The following is a 907-nucleotide window of genomic DNA, read 5'->3' as shown; positions in this document are numbered from 1 at the left end:
CAGGGCCACATAGAGACAAACGAGACAAACAACCATTCACTCTCTCACTCACACCTAGGGGCAATTTAGAGTTACCAATCAGCCTAACATGCATGTTTTTGGTCTGTGGGAGGAAACCGGAGTACCCGGAGAAAACCCACGCATGCACGGAGAGAACATGCAAACTCCACCCAGAAAGGCCCCTGGACCCGGGTTTGAACCAAGGACCTGATCGCTGAGAGGCAGCAGCTCTACCAGTTGCGCCACCGTGCTGCCCTAAAAAAAGATAATATTTTTATGTTTTTTTTAATGTTCATTAGGACTAGTGTGCTATGATTTAACTGTCTTTAGCTCTTTAGAAATACATTAGTATTTCTTCAATCACATCAACAACATTGTTCTATAAATATACTTCAACACACTTGCCAAGGTAAGTCTATGCATTAGGTATATACCAAGTACAAATCTTGAAAGTACCGCATTTGATTTCAGGACCTTCCAAGTATATGTACATGTACAAACTCATTAACTACCAGTTATAACCTGATACGTAGCAAACGTCTATCTAACAAAATTCGTAGCAAGTTCACGTTTAACAAGCCAAATTAAACGTTTAACAAGCCAAATTAAACGTTTAACAAGCCAAATTAACTCCTTAGTGTCATTTTGGTTTTTACCAAATATCTTGGTATCCCGGTATGTATTGGGTGTTGTATCTGGTACATACCGGGCTACATTATGTTTAGCTACAACTGTACATACTGAGTTTTTTTGTTCATGTATATAATTAAAAACTAGATAAAATTAACAATCAAAAGAAAAGTTTGCCTGTTCCACAAAATAGGAAAATGCCACCAAAGTCAGGTCAAAAAACTTGATGCCATATTTGTTACAGGAGCTGGACCTTGCAACCCAATCTTTAAGTGAA

Source organism: Nematolebias whitei, chromosome 1 (genome assembly GCF_014905685.2).
Source record: "Nematolebias whitei isolate Nwh7 chromosome 1, NemWhi1, whole genome shotgun sequence".
NCBI classification, from domain to species: Eukaryota; Metazoa; Chordata; class Actinopteri; order Cyprinodontiformes; family Rivulidae; genus Nematolebias; species Nematolebias whitei.
Note: the sequence above shows the minus strand (reverse complement) of the source record.